At 55.9% G+C, this 25,987-nt stretch overlaps 4 long non-coding RNA genes across 4 annotated transcripts; 1 reads left to right on the forward strand and 3 right to left on the reverse strand.

The window, feature by feature from the left end:
• Positions 1–1,412: 1,412 nt before the first annotated feature.
• On the reverse strand, positions 1,413–6,094 carry LOC144365944 (uncharacterized). The gene is made up of 2 exons (XR_013424669.1): positions 5,825–6,094; positions 1,413–1,880 (listed from the first exon to the last, which is right to left on the reverse strand). It is a non-coding gene; the product is annotated as an uncharacterized LOC144365944 (long non-coding RNA).
• LOC120889214 (uncharacterized) lies at positions 4,015–7,995 on the forward strand. Its single transcript, XR_013424668.1, has 2 exons — positions 4,015–4,409; positions 6,887–7,995. It is a non-coding gene; the product is annotated as an uncharacterized LOC120889214 (long non-coding RNA).
• LOC120889213 (uncharacterized) lies at positions 7,985–10,085 on the reverse strand. The gene is made up of 2 exons (XR_005733111.2): positions 9,439–10,085; positions 7,985–9,353 (listed from the first exon to the last, which is right to left on the reverse strand). It is a non-coding gene; the product is annotated as an uncharacterized LOC120889213 (long non-coding RNA).
• Positions 10,086–18,841: 8,756 nt separating this feature from the next.
• On the reverse strand, positions 18,842–24,683 carry LOC144365945 (uncharacterized). The gene is made up of 2 exons (XR_013424670.1): positions 23,783–24,683; positions 18,842–23,661 (listed from the first exon to the last, which is right to left on the reverse strand). It is a non-coding gene; the product is annotated as an uncharacterized LOC144365945 (long non-coding RNA).
• Between the last annotated feature and the right edge of the window lie 1,304 nt (positions 24,684–25,987).

Below are 25,987 nucleotides of genomic sequence, written 5' to 3' on the forward strand. Positions count from 1 at the left end.
TGATACAGAAATTTGTATACGGGGTAAAGTTGGGAGTTCATAACCCACTTGAATCAAACTGTGAAAGATGATGTATTAAGAACTGTGTAATGTTTTGAACGACCAACAATTAAAAAAAAAAAACAAAAAAAACAAAAAAAACAAACCTCACAGGCATCAAACACCACGGAACTGTGGCCTGCCATCTGCACTGGTAACAGCAGATGACCCATAGAGCCCACGGTCCTCCTGCTGTGCTGCCTCCTACTCAGACAGTGAAAAAGCAGGACCCACCGTAGGCCCCACAGTGTCCAGGCACAGCGTGGACACAGCACAGGCCAGTCCTCACACCTTGATAGGATATCACTTGAGATGAAGCAGCAGCTTCAGAGAAACTCTAGGATGTGCCCAGGAGATGAGGACCGGACAGAGCCAGCCCTGCTCTACAGTCTCCCTCCTTCCTCTCAGGCCTCCTCTGGAATCCTCTAGAATTCACTTAGCGAGTCTTTGAGATGGAAGAGCCTGATTGTAAGTGGTGCTAGTCCCAGATGTGCCTGGAACAAACAGAAGTGGCCGGAAGTAAGAACTAGGCCTCTGGTCCTGGGCAGCAGGTGCAGAGTGACCCAGGCCTCCCTGACCCCCTCGTGCATGCTCCCAGGAGGGGTTGGGGTTGTCCAGTCAAAGGCAGACCCCACTCTGGCCCCACAGAACAGCAGCTCAGGGAGTGTGCCCTGCTGTCCAGCGGTCACCAAGCACCACACGGGCAAACTGGCCGTGTGCTCCCCAAGCTCCCTTTCCTTCATCCTGTCTCTGGCCCAGGAAAAAGCAGAGGGTGGTGCAGCCGTCACTCACTACCTTCCTGAGTTCAGAGTGGGATCGGGAAGTGCGCAGGCGGCACAGCCCGGCTCCTGTGCGGAGCTCCCAGCACCCAACGTGGCGGGGTCCGCAGTCCTCTCACCCCAGGGCACAGCGGGAGGGTTTGTTCCCATTCCTGGCTCCACAGCCACTTCCGTCCTGAGCTCCCACCCAGGGGAGCTGCATGGCTCTCCCTGGCTCCTCTGAACTCTGACCCACGCCCCTGCAGGCACTGCTGCCCCCCAGGGACCCAGGGTTTGCCCTTGGCTCCTGCCCACCCCTGCCATCCAGCCTCCCCACCATGCTCCTGGGGTGCAGAGCCTTCGCCTGCACCCCTCCTTGCCTGGGTGGTTCTTCCCAGTCTTCACACTTCCATACCCTTATCATCTCCCAGGGCTGCCCCTTTTCTGGTCTGTAGAATATTCCATGCCAGATCTTACCTCCTCTTGGGATCTCCTGCCCACCGTGCCCAGAGTGTTCTCAGAGCCCACCTGCCCCTGACCCTGGGTAGATCTCTTGCCAGGAAAAAAAAGGGGTGCAGCTATATAGACACAAGATCTGACAAAATGGAAATAAACTTTCCAACAAGCAAACTTTGTTTAGTAACATATTATCTTCATATTACGGGACATTTAATCCTGTGAGAACTTTTTCCAGTGCATATTGAGTGCAGAACAGTGGCATAGCGTGCATGCTGTAAGCACAACTTTTAGGGAGGATATCTGTACAAGAGGAGGGGACCCCATGGCTGCAGCACCCACAGCAGCTACTGTTTTCTTCGAATGCTTTTGTATCTTTATTTTTTTTTTTCGGCAATGAACTCGCATCATATAAAAATTAAGGCCGTGATGTGTGATGAGAGAGCTGGGGAGAGCTGAGGAGCCGTCTGGTCCAGGTCACCAGGTTCCCTGAGGTCTGAGCGGTGTCTTCCTGTCTAGCATCTGCAGGGCCCCGCCCAGCACGGATCACTGAATCCACAGGTCCCCCTTTAATGTCTCCATGAAACCCGCGGAGAAGGGCCGCCCACAGTGAGCCTTCAGAGAAACCTGCCAGAGGACACAAACGGAAGAGCTGGTCAGAATCTCTGCCTGTCCACGTGGTCCAGGTGTCCACGTGGGAGAGGCCGCCACCGGGAGAGAGCGCTAGGAAAACAGAAGAAGCTGAACACTGACGCATTTTCTCTTTTTTCTTTCCATTTTTTAAAATGTAGAAATAATTCATGTGACAGGAAGCCCCCAGCCGCCAGGGTTCGGCCCAGGGAGCGTTCATGCTGTGCAAGTCGTGGGATGGGGGTCTATTTTCATTTCCCTGCCGAGGGAGTGAGATGGTGCACCCTGGAAAGAGGTGTGCTTGGTTGTGGCTCCTGGGCTGCCGGGAGGGAACCCGGGCCTTGTGCGTGCAGAGCATCCACTCCACACTCAGCACCACCCCCAGCCCTGGGGGACGCACGTTCCGCTCACATGGAAACCGCCAAGCGCTCCCTGAAGTGGCCGTTCCACGGCGACGGTGGGCGGTCACACTCTGGGTGTGGACGGCGCTTCACTGTGGCTTCGGTCGTGGTTCTGTGGTGACTGCGGAGCCGAGCTCCTTTTCCTGCTCACTGTATGTTCACGTCATTGCGTCTTCACACGTGTACTCACCCACACAGTGCCATGTAGGACACCCTCCTTCCTTCCCAAGAGCTTCAAAGTCTCTGCTCCTCTGGCACTGGGCTGTCATTTTCTTTTTTGGACCAGGGATTGAACTCAGGGGCACTCGGCCACTGAGCCCCTTCCCCAGCCCTACTTTTTGTTTTATTTAGAGACAGGGTCTCCCTGAGTTGCTTAGCACCTCGCTTTTGCTGAGGCTGGCTTTGAACTTGTGATCCTCCTGCCTCAGCCTTCCAAGCCCCTGGGAGTGCACCACAGGGCCAGCTGGGCTTCCTTCTTGATGGAAGCTTGGTAAGAGAGCTGTGGACTGGATACCAGCCCCTGGTGACTGCGTGTGCTGTGGACATTTTCTCCCCATCTGCGCTTGCCCGTGTCCCACTGGATTTATTCCTAAGCTCTTAGTGTTTTTGATGTGATTTTAGTGTTTTTCCTTTAACTTTTTTTTAGACAATTCTTCATCACTAATTTCTAGAAATGCAACTAATTTTTATTATTCATTTTGTGTCCTGTGACTTTGTTAAATTTATTTATTATAGAACTTTTTTAATGTTCTATAGGGTTTCATGAATAATAGCAGTTCTACCTTGCTTCTGATTTTTTACTTGCTTCTGGCTTTTTACTGTTAATTTTCCACCTAAAACCTCTGAGGCATTGTGGAAAGGATGGGTGGAAACAGCCTTGGTCCCACTAACAGGAGAAAATCGTTGCTATTTCATAATTCAGTAGGTTGTTAGTGGTGGGTTTTTCATAGATTCTTTTTATCATCTTGAGGAAGTTCTAGTTCATGTTTACCAAACATCTTTTATCATGAAGTTCATCAAATGCTTCCTCCATAGTTATGATAAGATCAGAGGACCCTCTTCTCTTTAATTTTTCCATTCCAAGTAAAAACAAACCGTTTTGGTTCTCAAAGAGTCTAGATAAGCCTTGGGAAGCCTTGCATTTCCAATCTGAAGTCCTTGTCAGGAACGTGTTCTGTCAGGAGAGGCTAGCAGACCTCCAGAGAGCTATTCCACCATCGCTGATTGCTAACCTCTCATCCAAATTGCCAGCATGTGAATACAGGTACATGTTGGTGAGGAAAAGCCCACCCCATTTCCCTGCGAGAACTCAGGAAGGTGGGGTGCTGGACCAGCATATGCTCTGAAAGACACTCAATTTCAAGGTCTGGGAGTACAGAGAAATCACATGCCTTACTCACAGGAGCAGCCCCGTACCTGTTCTGGGCGTGGATGTTAATAAACATTTGTTGAATAAATCCATGAGCAAATTAATGCAGGAACAGGTGAACGAGTCAGCGCCTATGTTGGACGAGATAGAGATTGTCCTCTTGGGACACAGGGACTTGGCTGAAAAGATTCGGGTACTGTGTGTGCTGCAGGGAGAGTCCCAGGGAGCTCTTCTCGGTCTACGTGAAGGACCGCAGAAGCAGACCCAGGGACTTCTGGCACCTTCTGTGGTTCTGCATGCATTGATCTTCAGTTATCCCATCTGTTTCTGCTTTAAAAAGGAAAGGCCAGAGGCAGGGAAGCCTCCCTCCTTCACCCTGCGAGTGAGAGAGGAGGGGCTCGTCTCACGGTCTCGCCTAGGGCCCCACTAACAAAATGTTTGCTTCCCAGTTCCCTGACCTTGGCACTGATGGACCAGAGGCCACGGCTGGGGGGGACGGGGTGCTTCTACCAGAAGACACAACAATGATCCCATTGAACTGAGAGCTGAGGTCCCCCGCCCCCCAGGTCCCCATGCCTCTGAGTCAGCGGCAAAGAAGGGAGCTACTGTGTGGCTGTGTGGCTGAGCCTGGCTGGAGGAGAATCGGGCTGCTGTGCCACAGGGCAGGGAGAGATCGTCTGCCATGCCAGAGACCCCAGGCTGGACTCCACTCGGCACCACCCAGGGCCCAGACCCCTGCAACCAAACCAGGCTCAGGTAAAGGGGACACAGAGCAGATGACAGAGAGGGCACAGATGCCACTTATGTTGAAAATATGGAAGTAAAAAATGCATTTAGTTGCCGGGGGCAGCTCAATGACAGCACACGTGCCAAGCTCCTAGGTCCAGTGCCCAGCGCCACCCTCCCGCCCAGCCCTGCGCAGCCCACTGCATGTCACTGTCACACCTTGGTGAAGCTGTAGCCAGGACGGCAGCTCTGGCCCTGTGACCAGCTACGGAGAGGAGACCGCCATCCTCTGAGCGCTCCTGCTTTAGTGGAGAACGTGCTTGTAGCTCAGTTAACCTAGCTTTGCCCTCTCCCCCTCCTTCTATCAGCCACCAGGATGAACACATGGTCACTAACTGCCCGTGACGGGGTTTAAGCTATGGGACGTGGAAGGGAAGAGAGAGCTTCCTAGACCTACCTCCTGGCGGGGAGGAGTGTGAGTTCAGCTGTGTTAGGGTTAGGGTTAGATTGCTGTTGGCTTTCCTTGGGGGCTGGTGTGCTCAGGGAGGTGGGGAGGGGCCAGCTCTCACGGAGTGGATGAGACCCTCAGGTTTACTGTGTGGAAGACTGTGCTCTGCGACCTCGTGGGCCTGACCTAAGAGTTGGAAAAGCCTCCAGGGAGAGCTGAGGCTCCCCAGCTGAGAACCCCTGGCTGGAGGAGAACCCCTGCTGGCAGGTGCTCCAGCCCAGGTGTGGCCCCCCCATCCTGTGGACTTTGGCCCTGTCCCACTGCTGCACAACCAGTTCCCTGCGCTATGCTATGTCACTTATAATACTACTACGGGCTCTGGCTTCTTGAGCCCTGACTGTCGCGGCTTATTTCCAGAAAAGTGGGGAGAAGCAAGATGACTGAAGCCAGAGAGCCATGCATGAGTTTCCTCCCCCTCTGCCTCCAGGACCCTGCTCCCCAGTCTCCAGTCCCTGATGCTGAAGGTGTGGCAGTCAGCTGGGCAGCCAGATGGCTTGCACATGACCGGCGCCCTGAGGACGGAGGTGGTACAGTAGAGCAGGCCCTGCCCTATCAGTGCATGTGCCCTGTGGACTGGGCTCCCTGGGCCAGGCCCTCTGAACCACCACAGGCCCACGGACAGTAGAAGAAACCCCGTCAGCCCCTCAGCAGCCACACTGAGCCACATCTGCAGGAGAAAGAGTCCAGGAAGTACCAGCCACTACAGAAAGGCCGTTTGTCCCCAAGCTCTATCCAGAAATCCCCAAACCACAAATATCCAGGGCTGAGTGTCCTGAATCCCCCGCAGGCCTGGGTTTGAAGAGCGCTGGGAGTGTTTGTGCACGTGCCTCCTTCTGGGGCAGGTGGGTCATTTCCTTGAATGGACCATGACGCTGCTCCAGCTCAGACACTGCTATTCATGCTCAGTGACAGCGTGATACACAGACTCTACACTTACCTAGCTAAGGAACTGTGCCCTCCACTGTGGAACACCAGGGTCCCAGGGGACACTGGGTCTCCAGCTCTGCCCGTCCCCACTGTCAGGGTGAGAGAGCTTTGGTGGCAGGGCCTGACAGGCTGCCCCACAGATGAGGACACGCAAGCCAAGGTAGTAAACAATCTGCACAGGGCCGGTCACATGGCCCGTCACAGGGCGGGGACAGCCTGGACCTGATTCCAGAGATTACAGGCTTGGATCCCAGAGATCAAAGTCCAAACTTCTCCTTCTACAAGTGCCACAGGCTGAGGTCCTGTCGCAGGGTCTGAGGAGGACGGGCTGGGATCGCCCCAGCCTGGTACGTCCCCAAGGCTGCCTCCCGCCCTGGGTGGCGCCCAGTGCTGGCGCCTCCCGGGCCTGGGGTGGGAGACATTCTTGCCGGTCACATTAAGAGCTGGACGTGCTAGAGTGAATTCCAGGCATGTCTGTGAGACGTCCCCTGGCTCTCCTTATCAGGGGCAGTGGGGTCAGCCCTCTCCCCCTGTCAGCAACAGTCTCCTCTGTCATGTTGAAGGAATCCCAAGGCGCCTGGTGACTCACCTCAGATAAGCGGGGAGGGGCTGGGGACACTGCCCTGTGTGGGCCACTCCTTTCCCCACTGTGGCCAGCTCTGGCCTCAACGCCTGTGATTCCAATCCCCAGACCCAGAGGCTGGAGGGCCAGCGCTGGCACCCCACCAGGGAGCCACCATTCAAGTGCAGTTGTCACCTGATGATGCAGAAAGACGTGGGAAACTCCTGAGAAACTCAGACCTGGTTCCCGCCCCACCTGTAGGGCCAGTGGAACTGCTCAGGCTGTGGGGTGCCTGTCTGTCCCGTGGGGACTGGGCTTGGGACAAGCTAGGAATTCTGTCCCCAGGGCCCGTTGGCTCACCCAGGCTTTATACAATTTTATTCAAACTCCCAGATTTCTGACTTTTTTTTCCCTTAAAAGATTTAGAAGCAGCAACATGGGCAGCAGGGCCCCTGCTCCTGCTGAGTTCCCTCACACTCTGCTTCACACCCTGGGTGTTCCTGCACACAGGCCAAGCTGGACCCTTTCCCAGGCCATCCCTCTGACCCCTGCAGAGCTGACCCTCACACCCAGGCCCTGCTGAGAAACCCCCTTGATCTTCGGGAGGAAAAGTTCCCAGCGAACAGGAGTGGTCCGTCCAGTGCAAGTGTGTGCCTGGTGTTTTCCACAAAGAATCCAACTGTAAGAATTTCTGGACTTGCTAATGGTCTGCTGCTGAACCGAGGAGATGTAAACAACATTTCTCAGATGACACAAGCCAGGAGGGCCGTCCTTTCTGGGCCTTCCTTTCCTCCTTGACTTTTGCTGCCAAATAATAATAATTTCCCCTCCTGAGATTTTGACGGGAGCGAGAATTTAGAGTGTACCCACAAGTTCAGTCTCTGTGGGACCAGGCCTGCTTCCCCTCGGCCTGGGTCTGTCTGCTGCTCAGCTGCTGATCTGCAGGTGTGGCATGCGCTGTCCCCACCAGGTCCCCACCAGGCTTCTCCACCAAACCTGGCTCTCTTTAGCTGGGTGGTGATAGCTGGTCAACCTGCTGTCTTATCAGGTGACCCTGGTCTTTTAGGACACATTAATGATGGGATTTATAAGACCCGTGTCAGGAGGTTTTTCAATGAAGAGCCTCGATTGTTAAAATGAACTTCAGAAACTTTCAGATGGAAAGAGAACAGCAGCTCTATGCGTGTGCATTTCTTTCTGTACACATCAGGCTAGCCTCCTGTGGCTGGGGCACTTCCTCCTGGGTCACATTCCTGAGAGCACATGATGATGTCCCTGCCAGGGATCTTAATCCCTTTTGAGGTTGCTTTGCAAACTTCAAATCTTCAAGAGCTTAGTGTTCAGGTTCAGTGTCAGCCACAAACGGCCCATGACCATGACGCACAAGGAACGCCAGGGAGGCCAGGCCCTCTCGGCTGGCGGATGAGCACAGAAAAGCTGGCTCAGGCAGTCCCAGGGTGGGCCAAGTCCCTGTGGGTGGACCCGAGACTGGTGGAGCGGTGGTGAGAAAGGACTGCTTCCAGAGGCGCCCGCCCCAGTGAGCGAGCATCTCCTGTTGGGGACATTATTGATGGGTGTGTTAGACATTTTTAAACAAAATAAATAATGTATTTAGAAGAGCCAGTTTGTGCCTCTTTATCAATTTGTGTGGTTTCAATGTTCAAAACAATGTGAACAAATTTATTTTAAATTAACCCAACATTTTAATACAGAGACAACTGATTCTTACTCTTTCTTATTGAATCGGGTGTTACTGGGTTGAATAATGTCCTTGCTGAGAAAGGAAAAGGAAGGAAAGAGGGGGCGCAGGGAGCGGCAGTCACTTCCCAGATCCAGACGGGGGCCGTGGCACAGGTGACATGTACACACAGGGGTGAGGAGAAGAGCCTCAGGGCACAGAGCAGGCCGGGCTTCCTGTCCCTGGAAGGCTCAGAGGCTCATGGGGGGACACTGACCCCCACCTGGGCCCGTCCCCAGCAGACCCGAGCTCTTCTCCGCCCATGGTGGTGCTGCCTCTGCCCGAGCCCAGCTGAGCCTGGTCCAATCTCAGCTAAGGCTGACTGTCCTCGCTGGGGACACTTGACACCCTCCACACCCTGGAGGCCAGGGAGCAGGGAGCAGTGAGTGGGCCCAGGCACAGGGGGATGCAATCCAGGGACTCTGGGCCCCGGGGCCCATTAGGGCTCCACCTGGGGGACCAGACCCACACCTCCACTCTCATGAACTTCAAGGTCCCCCAGTAGTCGCCGAGGCTGGGCTGCAGTGAGGAGGGGGACGCCAGGGTTTCCTGCTCCAGGTCCCCTACCTAGGGCCCTGAGGGCACCAGCGCACTCCAGGACGTAGAGCGTGGGTGCTGCCTGCCAGCTGAGCCCGTGTGTCACGGGGGCTGCCTCCCTCTGCCACCCATTCCCTCAGCACAGAAGCAGAGGCCATCGGTCTGTGCCCTGCGGGACTGTCACCACCAGAGGAACCCAGCGGAGTCAAGGTGCCCGCAGCCTGAGCTGGGGGAGAAGAGCCTCAGGCAGCAGCCCTGGGGGCCCTGGGCTCCACCCGAGAGGGCCTGTCCCCTTGGAGAGCCTCTTCAGGGTGTGGGGAGGCGGCCCTCGCTCAGCTTGTTGATTCCTGGGAACAGGGGGGACATGGCTGATTGTGAAATGATAGCACAGCTCTCCAGCCCTGGGCAGGAGAAGTCACAGGAAGCCGTGGGCAGGCCAGGGCCACACACCAGGGCCAGGACCGCACGCAGCTCAGGGCTCCAGACACCTCCCGAAGTTGGAAGCACGACGCCATGTCCTCGTGTCTCGGTTGTGGAGAAGACTGTAGCCTTCCAGATTTTCAAGTGTCTCAGGCCTGAAGGTGAGGAACCACAGAGACGGGACTTCGTGTCCATGGGACAGGGAACCGAGCCCAGGGGAGGCTGTCTGAGACCCTCCGCAGCGCAAGAGCGGCTTTGTGTTTAAAATCGCCCTCTGAGAACCTTGAAGGGAAATAAGAGCTCAGTTTTATATTTTTTTAAAAAGAAGCAATTGCATAAATGTCATGTGACTTAATTTTATACTCACCTTGGTATTTCAAGTTTCTTGAAAGTGGCCTTTTTTACTTTCCATCCATCATCTCATCCGTCTCCCATATTTCTCCAGCTTCTAGACGTCCCCATTCCTATAAAAAAGTGTCTGTTCACTACATTTTGATGGTCTGTCTGAGCAGCAGACAGACCCAGGCCGCGGGCCACAGCTCTGTGTTCTCGTTCTTCCACGTCTCTCTCCTTTCTGCTGCAGCTGCTGGGCCTCGGTGGCAGGCCTGAGAGGGCCAACAGCCAGAGGCCAGCAGTGCCCAAGAAGTGGGCAGCCATCACCAATGGACCTCTGAGACCTGTGGCCTCCAGGGACTGTTCCTGGCCCACCCTCCAGGTCCTGGGGAGTCTGGAAGTTCTTAAGGGGAAGAGGAGCCACCCAGAGCCTCTCGAGGCATCGCCCAGACCAGGGCCGGTGGCTCTCCCTCTGGTGACCATGCAATATTCAGGCCTAGGAGGTGGAACCCTGGGGTCCCCCCGCCTGGCATATGAGGTGAGGGCAGCATTCCTGGGCTCCTGCCCTCACTGTGTTGACCAAGCCCTGACCTTCCTTCTCTCCCAGGTAGTTGGCTGCCATGGTGCTGGCCTGGCTGGGCCTTCTGCTGACCAGCACCTGCAAAGCAGACTAAGTATCCTACCCAGGAGCTTTGTAAGTGCAGGAGTGCAGGCTCCTACAGAGGCTCCAGGGCACCGCATCGTTCCCCTCTGCTGTGGCCACTCCCAACCCCATAGCCGCTGAGGCCAGCCTTCAAGGGGACCCAGTCCCGGGTACAAGGCAGCAAGCACCCAGTTTCAGTTTTCCTGTCTCAAGGGTTTTATTGCCAAATACTTAAGTTTCCTCTTTAAATAGTGATTGAGAGAAAAAAAATGCAAGTAAAATCTAAACCCATCTCGAGAATTAACCAAAGGAGAACACTGAGTGTCCACGGCTGGTGTCTGGGCTGGGCCCTGGCAGTGGTCCCAAGGAAACTGCCCGCCACCAATGACAGCAGCCAGCTCACCACACCAGCCTGTTGCATCACCAGGATCCCAAGGAGAGCGTGAATCACAACACCAAAGGCTGAGAACAGAGCTCAGAAAGCGAGCCGGTGTCTTGGCCTGACATCTCGCTCAGCTCAGGTGCTGCGTCAGCAGGACGAGGCGGGCCTGGGGTCTGTGCCTAGCCAGGGCCACATGGGGGTGGCCGGGCTTCAGGTGTGGGCTCCACTGGAGCTGCCTAGCAGGCAGAGGTGGGTGAGGGGGGAGCCATCCTTCCCGTGTTTACGTAGGGCCCCTGGGAGGACCCCGAGCTCCTGCAGAGAGTCCTCACAGCCCCCAGCCAGGCCTGCAAGCGTGTGCCTTCATGGTTCACAAAGTTGGATGTTTAAAGACAATTTTGGGTTCTTTTTTCTTCAACATTAAAGCAAAACTCAGGCATGGGCTCAGAAGTCTACTTCCTTTGAAAAGAGTTACCAAATGCTGCACATAAACCAAGTCTTGGTTTGGGGTCAGCCTCTGAAGTGGAGGAAGATTTGTGTGGCCACTCATCATCTGTGTGTCCTGGGGCCAAGAGACTTAACCTTTCTGAGCTTCCCTGTCCCTGTGAAATATGCGTGCCACGCAGCCAGCCTCGGGGGGTTGCTTGGGAGCCCAACTAGTTAGTGCAAGCCACACTCGGGCAATACCAGCACAAACACGCTTCCCAGAAGTGCCCTCCTGGGTCAGCTGAGAACAGGACTGCTCCTGACTTTCTCCCTCGCCTCCCCCTGGGGGCTGCGAGCAGATGCAGCTGGCTGGACAGCATCGCCTTGGACTGCAGATCTGTGAGGGTAAGACGGGGTCATACCCAGGTGACGATGGCAAATTCAAGGTATGTGGCAGACAAGAGAAACGCGATTAGTTGGCAGAAGAGGTCTATGTGAAAAACGATGGAGAGGGCCAAGCCCCAGGACACATGGAGTAGACTGGGTATGCACAGAGCATAGGCCGTTGCCCTTGGACACCAGAATGGCCATTCCCTGGGGTTAGAATGGGACAGGCAGGAGCCTGGAAGGGGCTGGGGTGAATGGCATCTCTTGGTCACCTGGAGATTGAGGTTTGCTCCTGTAGATCCCAGGCACCCCAGTTCCTTCCAGGGAGGAAGCCTGGGCTCCTTGGTAGAACCGCAAGATAAGGGCGGCTCGCGTAGCTGCAGGCTCCCTGGGTGGCCTAGAGATCCCTCCCGGTCTTGGGCCATAAGGACCCCATGAGTCAGGAAGAGCAACAGGGGACACCTCTGTTTCCCCTCACTTCACCAGGGCAGGCCCTGATCTCTTAGTCACATTCCCAATTCCTAAGGGGCCTGGAAGATGAAAGTGGCCCTGAAGCCTGCCGGCTGTCCCTCCTGCTTCGCAGCCTCGGGTGACCAGCTGTGGAGTGCCAAGTGGTGTTAGGAGGCGGAAAGTCAGCGCTGGCAGCCTCCACTCCTAGGCCTGGGCGGTGTCAGCCTGGAGTCAGGGCTCCAGCTCCCCCAGCCCAGCTTCGCTGCCTTGGTCAGCTGCCGAGCACATGCCCGCGAAAGCACTTGTTGCCCATCAAGTCCAAATTTCAGCCTCATCATTCCCATCCCTGATGGGCATTAGCTGAAAGTGGCTTCACGTTCAGCTGATGGAATTCTCCATCGACTTGGCGTTGCATGAACACATGGAGTAGACTGGGTATGCACAAAGCAGAGGCCATGGTCCTCGACACCAGAATGGCCATTCCCCTGGGGCTAGGACAGGACAGGCAGGAGCCTGGAAGGGGCCTGGGCTGCACGGCAATCCCTGGTCACCTGGAGATTGATGTTTGCTCCCATAGATCCTCAGGCACCCCAGTTCCTCCCAGGGGGGATCTCAGCCACTCTCAGGGTCCCAGGCCTCCCAGTGTTGCTGTGAGTGCTCCAAGGAGGGACCCCACACTGCTCATTCATTGACAATGCTCGTGGGTCCCTCACCCGGGTGCCTGACACACAGGAGCTTCCCTCAGGAAGAGCATCTCAGGGCAGACAGGCAGCTCCCTTCTAACTATCGTGCAGAGCTGCAGGAAGTCTGCTGCAGCAGATGTGCAGACACTGCCCTGTTGGCCGCAGCGTGGGAGCAGCAGGGTTGAGCTGGCACTGGAGCCAGGCTCCAAAGATGCTCGGGAGAAGGAAGACAGCGTGACTGTGATCACTGAAGGTGCTGCTTAATGGGCATCTTTCTGCTTAGTGGACAATACATCACGTTGTCCAAGTCTTAGGATGGAATCGAAAGATGTAGCAACAAGAAGTCTCACCCTGGTGGCCCCCACTGGTGCAATTCCCTGGTCACCCTGATGACTAACCATTTGTACTCAGCCTTTGCTAGTCTTTGTGTTCCTTCAGATGGAAAGATGAATGATTATCCTTCCCTCTACCTGCAGTTCTGTATCTCACCTTCACCTCTACCTTCCTGTCTGAACATCTTCCCACATCTGTCCACAGAGCTCTCTCAATCCCCGTCTGTAGCTGCGGCTATTCAAGCAGACCTGGGTTTACCTCTCAGCTCTGCTGCCAATGTGCCCGGCCACCCGATTAACAGCACGTGTGCTTCGGGGTCAATATCAACGCATCAGCAGTTTTGGTCAACCATCCCCGACTGCCTCCCATGGTGTCAAGCTAGCTTGTGTCTCTGGTGACAGCTGTGACAGCACTGCACGTCTCTTTGAACGGACAGAAGCCATTTAAATGCATACTCCTCAAGGAAGATCCTGAGGTATCCATTCAACACCCCCCTCGAGGCCCAACATCACTTTTAGAAAGTCCAACATGAGATCAGGCGCGGATGTCCTGTTCTTTAATGGCATTTCCTTTCTGATGAAGCTGAACCTGTGGGGGACGGGGACGTGTATGAGTCACAGGCCTCTGGCAGACGGCGTGTACGGCATCATGGTGGGGGAGGTTTCACTCGCAGCCACAGGTCCTCTGGGAAACCACGTCCATCAGAAGCAACAGGCTGCGTTCTGGTGACTGCGGAGTGTGAGGACCTGCTCTGGACTCTCCCAGCCACCGCTCAGCCGTGGCCTCTCGAGCTCTGCAGACGGGCCCCTGTGGGCGTCAGAGCTCAGCTACCGAGTGTCCTGCCCAGGTGCCCTGGGGGAGGGTGCCAGGAGGCTCACTCACTTGCTGCTGGAGGGCCTGAAGCCCCCATTGTCCCTGATCACCGAGCCACGTCCACCCTGCCCCGGCTTGGGAGAGGGAGCCTGCAGCTGTGACCAAGAGTGAGCATCAGTTTCCGTGAGAGCTGGAGATGAAACTGGAAGGGGTGACCTGTGGCTGCAGCGGGGCTCCGGCCTGGCACACTGGCCTAGGAGTGTCTGCAGATGCCATTCATCCCGGGAGCTCCCCAGGCACGGTACCGTGTCCCTCTGTCAACACGGATTAGCCCTCGGAGGTGACCACATGGAGAGGGTACAATGAGCCAGGACGTTGGCCTCTGCCAGCCTCACTGTGTCCTACAGCCACAGCCCAGACTTGAGAGTGGAGCCCCCATCTGTGCGCGTCCAAGTCACTGTCCACCAGGAGTCATCAAGGGGGAAGGGCAAATGGCAGGCCCTCAGTATGGCTTCTACTACAGACCACTGTGAGAGCCAGGCAAAGGTCACAGAATTTCCGCAAACTCTGCAGCCGCCTTATAGATCTTCCAGATGTTTCTCTGGTGCCACCCCTCCTGGCCTGGAGAGTAGGCACAAATCCTTCCAGAAAAAATCACTCTCAGCTTGGTGCCTGGAAAGCCCGTGTGCAAACCCCAGCACTGTAGAGCCAGCAGCCTGCAAAGGGAGCAGGTGACAGGGCCAGGTGAGAGGGTGGCTGTGAGAGTCCCTGCCCAGGCAGTGTCCCATCACAGCTTAGGACACTCGCCTTATGAAAGCCCCCCTCCTCGGCCGACCACCCGAGGCGGCGAGGCGGCCAGGTGCTGCGGGAAGCTCAGGCTCCCGCTACACCCAGATCTCAGGGGGGCTGCTGGAGCTGCTGGCGGTCTCTGGAAGCCCGTCACCACTCTCCACCTGCGAGGTGAGGAAACTGAAGCAGGATGATCATGAGAAGAACCCAACTGATTCTGCTGTTTTCAAGTCAGAGCCAAGGGAGTTTGCTGCAGTCTGCAGGTGGAGGTGAGGCCCAGGATCCAGGTCAACGGGGAGGTGGGCAGCATGGTTGGGGTGTGAGAAGGCTTTGGTGATCAGGGAGGACGCAGCAGGAACCATTTTTGTGGAAGGGATTTCACATGATGTGGGCTTCAGAGGCGCCAGTCGGTGCCTAAACTGAGGCCCAGGAGGCAGCTGCCTGTGGTCCAGGGTCCATGAAGGGGATGTACCAGGTGGGATCAGGGTTCAGCAAACAGAAGAGAGGCCCAGAGCCATGATCCTGGAGTGAGAAGAGACAGGACCCAGGACTGAGCTGGGTGGGATCAGGGCTCAGCATACAGAGGGGGGCCCAGAGCCATGATCCTGGAGTATGAGAAGAGACAGGATCCAGGACTGAGCAGGGTAGGATCAGGGCTCAGCTTACAGAGGGGGGCCCAGAGCCGTGATTCTGGAGTGTGAGAAGAGACAGGATCCAGGACTGAACAGGGTAGGATCAGGGCTCAGCTTACAGAGGGAGCCCAGAGCCATGATCCTGGAGTATGAGAAGAGACAGGACCCAGGACTGAGCAGGGTAGGATCAGGGCTCAGCATACAGAGGGGGGCCCAGAGCCATGATCCTGGAGTATGAGAAGAGACAGGATCCAGGACTGAGCTGGGTGGGATCAAGGCTCAGCTTACAGAGGGGGGCCCAGAGCCATGATCCTGGAGTGTGAGAAGAGACAGGATCCAGGACTGAGCTGGGTGGGATCAGGGCTCAGCTTACAGAGGGGGGCCCAGAGCCATGATCCTGGAGTATGAGAAGAGACAGGATCCAGGACTGAGCTGGGTGGGATCAGGGTTCAGCATACAGAGGGGGGCCCAGAGCCATGATCCTGGAGTATGAGAAGAGACAGGATCCAGGACTGAGCTGGGTAGGATCAGAGCTCAGCTTACAGAGGGGGGCCCAGAGCCATGATCCTGGAGTATGAGAAGAGACAGGATCCAGGACTGAGCTGGGTGGGATCAAGGCTCAGCTTACAGAGGGGGGCCCAGAGCCATGATCCTGGAGTATGAGAAGAGACAGGACCCAGGACTGAGCTGGGTGGGATCAGAGCTCAGCTTACAGAGGGAGGCCCAGAGCCATGATCCTGGAGTATGAGAAGAGACAGGATCCAGGACTGAGCTGGGTGGGATCAAGGCTCAGCTTACAGAGGGGGGCCCAGAGCCATGATCCTGGAGTATGAGAAGAGACAGGACCTAGGACTGAGCTGGGTGGGATCAGAGCTCAGCTTACAGAGGGGGGCCCAGAGCCATGATCCTGGAGTATGAGAAGAGACAGGATCCAGGACTGAGCTGGGTGGGATCAGGGTTCAGCTTACAGAGAGGGGCCCAGAGTCATGATCCTGGAGTGAGAAGAGACAGGATCCAGGACTGAGCTGGGTGGGATCAGGGCTCAGCTTACAGAGGGGGGCCCAGAACCGTGATCCTGGAGTATGAGAAGAGCTGGGTAGGATCAGGGCTCAGCATACAGAGGGGGGCCCAGAGTCATGATCCTGGAGTATGAGAAGAGACAGGATCCAGGACTGAGCTGGGTGGGATCAGGGCTCAGCTTACAGAGGGGGGCCCAGAGCCGTGATTCTGGAGTGAGAAGAGACAGGACCCAGGACTGAGCTGGGTGGGATCAGGGCTCAGCTTACAGAGGGGGGCCCAGAGCCGTGATTCTGGAGTGAGAAGAGAGAGGACCCAGGACTGAGCTGGGTGGGATCAGGGTTCAGCTTACAGAGAGGGGCCCAGAGCTATGATCCTGGAGTGATAAGAGACAGGATCCAGGACTGAGCTGGGTGGGATCAGGGCTCAGCTTACAGAGAGGGGCCCAGAGCCATGATCCTGGAGTGTGAGAAGAGACAGGATCCAGGACTGAGCTCTGCGCTCCTGATATTAAGCATCAGGAAGGAAGGAAAAGAGGATGTGTAGACGGGATGACTGAGGAGTGGGGCTGAGCGCAGGAGCAGCAGAGGAGCCCTGGTGAGGGAGAGGACAGGGTCCGGGACTAGTAGAAAAATGAGGCTGTCACTGGAACAGAAATGGGACCAAGAGGAATTTTGGGGGTTTTCAGACAGGGGAGAAGTCATAGCACTTTCTTTGCGAGTCAGGAAGACCCAGGAGAGAGGGCTGCAGACCCGCGGGAGGGGAAGCACAGTGGTTAGAGAGGGTAGAGCTGCTCAGGTCCTGTCCAGGGGGGTGGGACCACAGCACAGGTGCAGCCTTGCACAGGAGCGAGGAGTCCCACGTGAAGGAGGAGCAGGGCTCTGAGGGCTGGTAGATGTCAGGCTCCACGTGGGACAGTGTGGATGTCACGTGTAAGAGGCCACCCCCTCTGCCCTGCCTGACCCATTGCCCTGAGTTGTGGTGGGGCTCCCAGGGGACAGAATGTTCTCTGAGGCAGGAGGTGCCCCTGCAGGTCCAGGGAGCAAAGGATCTGGTGGAGGGGTCACTCCGGCCAGTGGGGAAGACAGTGCGGTCACTCACTCTGCGGGGTTCCTTGGCACAGCTCTGACCCACGAATTGCCACTTTGTAGTTTATTTCCAGTTCACACTGCAGGACTCTCTTCCTCTGCCCATCCCACCCCCAGGGACCCATGTAAGCAGCCTCTCCTCCGGGCGCCTCGGCAACTTGGCTTCCGCTCCCCTCTTTTGGAGATCGGGCCCAGGAAATAAAGATCCCATGGTCAGGAAGGTGTTCCAGGTGGGGTGCCCAGGCCTGGCCTCAGACGGGCTCATTCCAATCCAGACAGGTCATCCACTTCTCCCCGTGCACATGCCCTGTCCCCACCCAGGACAGCCACACCCCGCCCACAGCCATGCTGCCCACTGAGGTCTCAGTGAGATGCTGAGGTTTCCCTTCTGGAAAATTCTCAGGTTGAGGAAAAAAGTTGGGGTAAGAACAGAGAAGGAGGAGAGAAGAGGGCAGGGAATCCATGGGCACCTTCCCCACACACGCCTGCCAAACCCAACCCCAGCTCCCGGGCAGGCGCGGGAAAGAGATGACCTGTAGAGACAGACCCCTTGGGAACCGGGCAGAGGTGACAGCCCGGCACCACAGAGCACGCAGTGGGCACTGGGCATGGGTTTCTGTGTGGACGAGTTGAGCACAGAGGGCCCAGCTGAGAAAACCTGGGTGAGCCTCCAGGAGGCTGAGGGTGGCCCCACAAGAGCCAAGGCCAAACGTGGGAAGAGCGGCCCGAGAGTCTCTCAAAGGCTTCATTCACCCCCCGCCAAGGCGCCCGCTCTGCAGCACTTCCTGTCAGCCTGATGTGCCAAGGTCAAAGGTGAACAAGTATTTGGAAACTATGAAAACTTCTGGCTCCGTCCCTGGCCTCCCACGGGCTCCCTGGAGTCCACGCGCTGTGCACTCCGAATGGCGCAGTCACAAGTCCTCCACAGCCCAGCCGGGCCCAGGAGCCCAGAGGAGCAGTGGAGTGGTGACCACCACAAGTGCCCAGCAGACACCGTCCCGGGCTCTCTTCAGGTGTGGCCTCCTTGGACCCTGCCAGCCTCACTTCTTGTTGCACGTGACCTGTCCAGAGCGTCTGTAAAGCCGCAGCCTCCGGAGCGTGGAGGCCCAAGTGGAGAACGAAAGGAATGAAGAGCGGCCTTGGTTTCCCTTAGACTGACAGACGGACACCTCCCAGCACTGGGCATGATGGCCTGGCTCTCCCAGGTGAGGGCAGGGTCACAGCACTCTGGACAGTGCAGCCAATACTGACCAAGTACTGGCGAGTGGGCTGTGCTGCCCACACACCCGTCCTCCCTCTCTCCAGTTCCTAGAAGACTGGCATTCCTGCCCCGGGGCTCCACCCCGTGCAAGACCTGAGTCACCAGGACGTGTGCAGGCTCTGTGCTGAGTCCAGGCTCTGACACGAGAACCTTGGGGTGCTCAGGGCCCCCCTCAGATCAGTGGCTTTGCCAGTGCTGGTCCCAGAGGGAGGGCAGAGCGAACCAGAGAACTCCAACTGGCCCCAGTGGACATGCATTATGCGCTGGACCCAGATGGTGGGCTTGTTGGACTCTGCAGTATTTGCAGCCAGTCCTACTAGCAGCACTCACAGCACACCAGGCCCTCATCTAGAACCTTCAGTTGTAGAACTCTTTTCACTACCAGAGCAACCACGGAGGCTGAGTGCACTCAAGCCATTTGACAGATGCCAAAACCGAGGCAGAGAACAGAAGGTAACATGAACCAGATCCACAGTTCAAGGCACTCGTGCTATCAGCAATCCAGGACTGTCACAAAATACCTGAGATCATCAACATACAAGGAGAAAAGGTTTATTTTATATCAACATTTCGATGGTTTCAGACCATGGTGAGTTGGCTCTGATGCTTTTGGGACTGTGGTGGCACCATGCATCATGTGGCAGAGGAGACGAGACGGCTCACCTCAAAGCAATCAGGAGGCAGAAGGAGACGGAGGAAGAGACCAGGGTCCCAATATCCCCTGGCAGTACACTTGCCCTGTCCTCACTTCCTGGCACCAGGCTGCCTCCCCAGGAGCACCGCAGCCTGGGGACAAGTCCACACGAGGGCTGTGGGGAGTGTTCAGGTTCTGAGCTGCAGTGACACTGTAATCAAGTCATTTTTCAATGTCAGACTTTATCTTTATGCCTCCACACTGTTTTACACTCACAGCTGGGAAAGGGCACAGTGGGGTTGTGGGCCACATCCCCCCCAAGAAACAGGAAGCCAGCAGAGTCATCAGAGAGGGGCTAGGAACCTGTGGTCACTAGCTCTGCCCCAGGCCTGCAGCGCCTGGACCTCAGGCCAGGTCCAGCTGTGAGATGCCAAGCCTGGAACGTGACCTCCTGCCATCAGAAGCCATCAGCCTGGGACAGTGAAGGGGCCAGGGCCACAGAGAACCCTCCAAGGATGCGCAGGAGCCCACCGCCCACCACCTAGCATTTCCTGGACTCAGGCCAGTCTTCACTCCGTCTTAGGGAAGAAACCGTCCCGTGGCTTCGGTGAGTATGGGAACCACTGAGCAGAGCCCCTGAGCTGGGGAGTCGGAGGCTGATTCCACCTCCTCTCACCAGAGGTCTAGTTCCCTGTGACCTTCATCGCTTGTTAAACGGGAGCTTGAGGACACTGCGCTGCCTGACCAGGCCGTGAGCAGCCCCTGTCCCCATGATGGGAAGGGGTGTGATGGTGCGGTGGGCGTCTGCAGACAGGCCTGGGAAGGTGGCCTTCAGAGAGGTCAGGCCTGGACAAGGGAGCACACAGGACCACTTTCCGCCCAGTGGCCACTAGATGCTGCGTGGCCGTTGGCTTTGTGCAGAGTGGAGGGCCGTGTGTCACCAGGAAGTAGACTTCCAATCCTGCGGGCTTTGAATTCTGGCAGGACTGCTGGCCTGGGTCCCACCCCTGCGTCCCTTACCTCAGGAGCAGTCATCTTCAAAGGAATTTGCCGGCCCAGATATTTTAATTAACCATGAAGTCAGTCCCTTGGAGATCACGTGTCTGGGCTCTTCCCCCAACCCCAGCTTTAAAGTGCTGCTCAGCACTCAGGGCCAAAACCAAAACCCAGAGACATACCTTGGCCTCGGTGACGACGAGGCCTCCGTGCACGGAAACCGCGCTGAACTGAACCGAGTTTCCCGTCAGTCTTCTCATCAGCTCTCCAAAAAGGAGTCTGGGCTCTCCAGGGGTAGATACAAATTCCAGGAGTCCATATAAATTCCAGAGATACATGTGAATTCCAGGGCTGTGAGCCGGGTCCGGCTCCTTCCCCGGCCTCCCTCGGACCTGGGAGGCTAGCGCAGGTTCCTCTGTGTGCTCGGGGCTGAGCCTCAGCGGGATGTCAGCCCTGAACTTCCAGGAGAGCGTCATGTGCATCTTCTGGGCTTTGCTCTCATCCAAGGCAGAGTGCCGTGGGGCTGGGGGTTGTGCATCTGGGTTCCGTGAACTGCAGCTCCTGAGCACAACCTTGAGCCAGCCAGAAGCGGGGCACAGGCAACACTCAGGGGCAGCCCCACACCAGAACCTCTGGTCACCATTCCCCAGCACTTCACCGCCAGCACCAGGGGAAGATGCCAGCCTCCAGAGGCTCTTCCTCCCCAAGGCGAGCCACCGGAGGTGTGCCCACGCAGTCTGGGCTGCGGCTGGCTGACCCGAGTCTGCCTTCTGCAGGTTTAGCTTAAGCGTTTGGTGGTAGGGTCCCATGTCCAGCAGAGGGTCAGCCCAGACTGCGGATCCTCGTTGTTTGTACCTCAGCTGTTTGCACCACCCCGTGGGGACCCTGCTCCTTCTGGGCAGCGAGGGTGCACTTCGGACCCTCACCATCCTGTGAATGGCTTTTTCCTCTGGCGTGTGCTTGCCCACGCCCTGTGGAAGGGGACAGGCAGGGACAAGGTCTTCCAATTCTCTGCAAGCTGAACACACCTGTGCTGGTGGCTCAGCTCTTGGGTCCTCTGCAAGCCAGGAGCACCTCTCCACGTGCGGTGAGACACCGGGTGTGACACTTCCTTTGCCCCTGTCCTGCCCCTGGCTGGTGAGCCAACACGTTTCCGTATCTTGATGGCTTGCAACATGTCGGACTTCAGGTGGCAAGGACAGGACAGTCACAGACGGCACTCCGGGCACGCTCATCGCAGTCATCTGCAGGCGGGACCTGCAGGCTGGGGCGCGCCCTTTCCCACCTCTGGGTCCCCAAGGCAAGGATGGACGGAAGGGAGAGCACCACTCCAGCAGCCCAAGGAGGGTCAGGTCTCTGTCTCCAGTGGACTTGGCATCTGTCTTCCCCAGAAAGACCTGATTTGATTGATGGTTTCCCCAAAACAGACACACGTGGACCTGGGCACCGATCGCTGGCCCAGTCGAGGCAGCAGGGCTGGCCTTGCTGACGCAGAAAAGGCCAGGCAGAACCCTTGCTGGTTCTTTGAGAATGATCCTAAAAGGCACCCACTTCCTTCCTTTCTTCCTCAGGTTGAGCTATGACTTTACAACTCAGTGCAACAATGTATCTAAATAACCCAGGGAAGTCCTGCCGTGGTCACTCTGAGGCTTCTTATTTTCAGGAGGTAGCATTTCTCAATGCTCACTCCCTTCTATGACAATCAGAGAGCAGTGTCAAGCCTTCTAGTTCTGTGCAGGGACCAAGTTTTACCTGAATAAACAGAGTGAATGACCGAATGCAGACCAGGAAAATGCAAATTAGGTTCACTCTTAGCAAGCACACGGGGTGATGGAGGGCGGTCTGGCCTGGCACCCCTGCACAAGGGCATTCCTCGTCTGCTTGAGATTTCCAAACAATCCAGACTAATCTTCTTCTGATAACCATACCCGAGAGAGATCCCCGCATACCTGGGGGTTTCATGTCCCGCTTCACCATGAGTGATGTGGAGCTCCTGGGGACAGGGAGCGGGCTCAGAGCCAGCCCCAGAGGTCATGGAGGTGCACCGTCAGAGCAGCCCAGCCTCCTGCACCCAGAACTTACCAGCAGGACTCCAACAGTGACCCTGCCAACACACAGGAACCAAGGGAAGAGGTGGACCCTAGGGACAGCATTGGTGACCAGAGCCGCTCCTGGCGCCCCTTCCATCCTCCAGGGCAGAACAGGCAAGGCGTCCAGGGGGCCTCGCGGTGTGCCTCCAGGTCAGCCCCAACACAAGACAGACCCACGTCTGAGCCGGCTTCCCACTACCCCCGCGCGGGTGTCTTCTGCTGCCCCGTCCTTGTGGCACACGTCACTCTGGAAAAGCTGCTCTCACCACCCTGTGACCGATTCTTCTGCCCCCTTCTGGTGCCGCTGCTCAGGGAATTCCAGTCTGGGGTGGAGGGGTCAGCCGGCTCTCATCACCGTGACAAAACGCCAGGGAAAGTCAACTCAGGACAGAGACTCATTGTGGCCCAGGGCTTCGGAGTCGCGGTCACCGTCTCCTGGCCCCATGGATTCCCGGCCTGTGGTGAGGTGAGCGTGGGGGTGTGGTGGAGCATCTCTTTACCTCATGGCGGCAGGGAGCAAAGAGCCAGAGAGAGAAAGGCCCAGGACAAACTACCCGTTTTAGGGCCTGCCCCAGCGAGGCCCACCTCCACTCCTAAGGTGTCTACACCCTCAGTATCATCGCCAGCCCAGGTCCACACCTCCGACCCCGAGCCGTTGTGCACATTCCACATCCGAGTCCTCTTGGCCCCACTCGGGGTCAGCCTTTGCTCTGGTCTCTGATTCCCAAACTGCTGACCACCACTGACCAACTGCTCAGTCACCCGCACCTCAGACCGTGAGCGCCTCAGGCCGGCTGCCTTCTTCCTCCTCAGGGGGCCAGCGCCATGGTGGGCAGCAGGTGGATCAGGTTCATCTCCCGTGAAGACGCTCGTGCAGAAGGACGTGAACACCCGGGAGGGGACGAAGACCTCCCTTTGCAAAGCAGGTGGCCTGGACCCACAGATGGTTAAGTGTCCAGTAGCCCAATCAACGTACACCTAAAATTGCAAACCTCCCCCTTTGCTCTCCAAACCCCGTAACATTACATAAACACCATTAATCGACAACCACGTAGGAAAACATGTGAGTTCCAGCACAGATTGCTCTTCCACTCATTCTGACAATGTCCGAACCATCAACAAACCTAGACTCTCCCCTGAGGGGCTCCTGAATGCCCGCCGCGCTCTTCCCGCCCCTCTTAATAACGTGGTTGGCCCTGGGGAGCCCCTGGCCCCTACCCCGAGCTCCAGTGTGCTCACATCACTGCAGGAGAGCATCTGGCCTTATCACCTGACGTCCCACAGTCCCAGTGTCCCCGTCCCACGCCAGGTCACAGAGACCCGTGACTGCTGTCAAAGTTCATCCGCTGGCTGGATCTCCTTTATCCTCTGAGCTCCCCAAACGCCCGGGGACTGAGTTTCGGAGCTCGGAGCGCTGGACTATGCTTTTGTACTTGCCTTTTTAAAACCCAGAGCAGAAGGGCATTTCACGTCAGTCTTTCCTCTTCGAGTGGCGGCCTCACGTCCTTGAGATCCCATGTCTGGGTCCTTCACCTCTGCTTTCCCTCATGGTTCAGCCGCTGCCCCGCGTCTCTGAGCTCACCCAGGGCTCTGAGCTCACGCGCCAGACTTCTGATCACACCAGGACTCTGCCTCCCTGCAGCGTTCGGGGAAGAAGATAAATAATTAATGTTCAAGACCAAAGCCATCCACTCTTTAAAGGTGACAGGGGCCACTGACAAAGAAGTAAGAAGCAGGAGAGCCAGGGCAGGGCTCACCTATAGGAAGGACACGGGGCAGAGCGCTCTCCCTCGCTCTGAAACTGAAGCATGCCTTCCTCCTCCTGCCAGCCTCTCCCTCTGTAGAAGGCAGAGCTGGCCACATCCAGACCTTGGCTCTCCAGGGACGGGCCTCTGCGTGCACTCCACAGCTCCGGCTCTAAGGGGAGCCTCAGGATCCGCACGTGCTTCAGGTTTCCCTGTTTGGGTTCTAGCTCTTCAACACGGTATCTAACTCTCTCTGCTGTTTACTGAACATGATGTACCTAGAGAGCTGATTGGGAAAAGATACAAGGTGACGGATTGACAGGCGTCATCACTTCATCGGACAGAATCGTCAAATGCAGTCATTTTAGATCATCTACCTTAAAACATGGAAAGGTTTTGTAAATGACAGAAATGATGCACTGTCCGTGGGCTGTGCAGACACTGGGCACTCGGAGGTGCTTCACGGGAGGAGTTCTCATTAGGACCAGTTTTCTCCACCACCCAAGATAATGATCGATGTGGCAAAGCCAGCAAAACCATTAACACTCACGTACAAGTTGAGAACTTTGCATTTCAAATAAATTGCGATCATCTTATTTGAAAGAGATGACGCTTGACAGATAATGAGGGAATTTTACCGCCTTGGACTGGGGGCATCTCAGACGTTCTTTCTGCACCTTAGCAGACAGGGAGCAGCGTCAGGGCTGCATGGCTGCACCAGCCCTGTGCTGGGAAGGTCTGTGACTGCTCCCCTGACAAGCCGGCTCCTGCTGCTGCGAGCAGGCAGTGCTAAAGAGTTGGCAATTCTTCCCAAATTCCTTCATCACTTTATCAACAACTTCGATAAAAATTTTCTTCAGTTTTTATTATTTTAAATGCTTAGTATGTGAAATTGAATTATGATACTCTTAATTTTTTCTTTTTTCCTCATTGACTATCATAAATTTTCTTTATGCAAACCATGAGTCTTTAGCAGAACATGATATTCCTTGTACTTAAATATGTACATAATTTAGCATTTAAAATTTTTAACATTATTAAAGTTGGCATAATTTCCCAGTATTTAGGTCTGTATCAGTAATAACTAACATATATTTTGCTGAAATATTCAAATTGGTTTTTGGTTTTGAGTTTCTTTTTTTTTATCGGTCTGTTTGTTTGGGTACTGGGGACTGAACCCAAGGACACTCTAGCTGACCTACATACCAACTCTTTTTCATCTTATGAGACAGGGTCTTGCTAAGTTGCCCAGGCTGACCTGGAACTTGGGGTCCTCCTGCCTTTGTCTCATGCATTGATGGGATTAGGGGTATTCGCCACCACACATGGCTCAGATTGTTTTCAATTTCAGCCATGCTTTTTATTTTTTAAACTCTTACGTTATATGAAACCCCATTCTAGACCAGCCTGTGGTGCCAGAAGATGTCCCTGGGCTGGAGATCTTATTTGTATTCTTTCTTCTTTGCCCCACCCACCCACCCTGAAGATTCAGAGGTGTGTGTGTCTGGAACTTAAAGGCAGCGTGAACACAAGTGTCCAGAGTGGGGTTGGCTCACAGTATTCATTTAAGTTTTGCAGCTTCTATTCACAAAAGAAAGACAACACATAGCAATAAAACTAGAAGTTTCCCGGAAGTCAGTGCAACAGGAACCCATTCATCTGCAGCGCTGTGATGGTCTGGGATCTTGGTGAGAGCTAATGGGTGGGCTCACCTTAGAATTTCCATTTCCCACCATCACCGCTCCTGTTATCACACTCACAACCTCTAAGGAACTCGCTCAGGATTTCTCCCTCAGCTCCTGCTGGATCGTGAGCATGTGGCAGGGTGTGCCCGCACCACCTCGCTCTGTGCAGCCTGAGTGCATTGAATGGAGGTAAGTTGCTGCCACCCAGGGCTGTCCCTGTGACCCTCTTTACCTTGGTGTAATGGGCACGCTCTGACCCGCCCTTCACAGTTGACTTGGTGGTATTCAACACATCTGCAAGGCGGAGCACATGTCACCACACTGACACTTCCCCAGGGGAAGCCCCACACTCGCTAGCAGTCCCTGTGCCCTCCCTGCCAGCCAGCCATGCTCTAATGCCCGCCGCTGAGGACTTGCCCTTCCGGAGCCCGCATGCCAGCAGCCTCTCGCGCGTCCCCAGGCATAGAGGTTGGAGGTTCACTCACGCTGCAGCCTGCGTCTGCACTTCACCTTCTTCTCCAATTGGCTGTTT

This window comes from Ictidomys tridecemlineatus, chromosome 8 (genome assembly GCF_052094955.1).
Source record: "Ictidomys tridecemlineatus isolate mIctTri1 chromosome 8, mIctTri1.hap1, whole genome shotgun sequence".
In the NCBI taxonomy this organism is placed as follows: domain Eukaryota; kingdom Metazoa; phylum Chordata; class Mammalia; order Rodentia; family Sciuridae; genus Ictidomys; species Ictidomys tridecemlineatus.